Below are 1,696 nucleotides of genomic sequence, written 5' to 3'. Positions count from 1 at the left end.
GCAGCTCGGTCAACCTGCCTCACACCTGCCATCCCCAGAGGCAAGGCCTGCAGGAAGCCCCCCTGCTGTCCACCCAGGCCCCCTCTGCCTGAGCCCCAGGAGCCCCCCCAGGGCGGCAGGCCCTGCCCTGGCCACAGAGCTGGTGGGCGAGGGTGCCCCAAGGCAGCGGTCCTCCTCCCAGAGGCCAGGTATGCATTACATCCGGCCGGGCTCTGGGCTGACAGCTGGACACACTTTCGCGGGCAGGTGTGGAGAGGGAGCCAGCCAAGATGCACACGCCAGCCGGCCTGGCCACAGCCCCTAATGGCTTCCGCAAGGAGAGCAAAAGGAACTCCTCCAACCCCAGGCAGGCACCAAGTTTCCTGTCAGATTTTTGGATTCCAAAGCAGAAAAAGCAATCAGATCACAAAGAAAGAGGCTTTGCAGTTTGCACAAAAGACACGTGTGGTCCCACTCTGGAACAGAACCAGAGTCCAGAGACAACAGGGACAGGAAGAAAGAGCCAAGCATCTGTTCTCGGAGGTGCAGGCAGGGCTGAGGGCACTCACAAGGGCCTGGAGGACCTAGCTGGCTGGCTCCTGGCTCTCACTTCATCCCAATTCCAACATGCATCCCAGAGGGTCAGCCCAACACCCTGCCCAGGCGCCAGCACCTGGCCCTGGGTTCAAATCCGGCTCCTTGCCTCCAGCTGCAAATGAACCCACAGGTCTCGGCTTCTTCCACCGACACCAGACCTCACTGTGGCACCATAGAAGAACCCTCTGAGCCAAGACGCACCTGCCACTCAGCTCTGGCTGCACCATCTCCCACTTGGAAGACCCTGGACTAGAAGGCAGCAACCCCAACTCCACCCTGGCTCTGCTTGTGGCATTATCTCTAGGCTCAGTTTGCTCATCTGCAAAATTGGACCCCAAGCACTTCCTCTCATATCTCCCTAGTGTCCTGACCCACCCTAGTACCTGGGCCACAGGGGGCTCCAGGACCCACCCTCACTGTCCCCCTCTGCTTCAGGGTCTCTGCCCTCCCAGATCCCCTTGGCCTAAACAGCCTCTGCTTCCCTTGGGGGAGAACCCTGCCTCAGGGAGGTCCTCTCTGAAGCAGGAAGGCCAGATGTCACTCATGTAGCCTCGAATCCGCCCTCTACGGTCTGTTTTTGACACCTGCTATTTCTGTGAAGCCCCATTCACTATTTTCCTGAGGCCTTTGAGACAACAGATTCTGGGAGAGACCTGTACCAGCCAGGTTCCCAGTACCCAGAGACTCAGCACAATAGTCACCCTTCTGATTATAGGAAATTAAATATCGAGTTACTGACCCTGTGCCAGACCCTGTGGCCACAGCAGAAAATGCATGGATAGGTGGATGGGTGGACAGATGGATGAAAAGATGATTGGAAATATGGCTGCATGAATGGATGAATGGATGAATGGAATAGGTGGGTGGATGGGTGGATGGATGGTGAATGGATGGGTGGATGGGTGGGTGGGTGGATGGGTGGATGGATGAGTGGATGGGTGGATGGGGGGATGGATGGGTGGATGGGGGGATGGATGGTGGATGGATGGGTGGATGGGTGGGTGGGTGAGTGGATGGATGGGTGTGTGGATGAGTGGATGGGTAGATAGGTAGATGGAAGGAAAGATGGTTGGGTGGATGGGTGAGTGGATGAGTGGATGGATGGATGGATGGATCAATG

The sequence above is a fragment of the Sciurus carolinensis genome, unplaced genomic scaffold (genome assembly GCF_902686445.1).
Source record: "Sciurus carolinensis unplaced genomic scaffold, mSciCar1.2, whole genome shotgun sequence".
Lineage (NCBI taxonomy): Eukaryota > Metazoa > Chordata > Mammalia > Rodentia > Sciuridae > Sciurus > Sciurus carolinensis.
The sequence above is the reverse complement of the archived record's forward strand: the minus strand, read 5'-3'. Positions refer to the sequence as shown.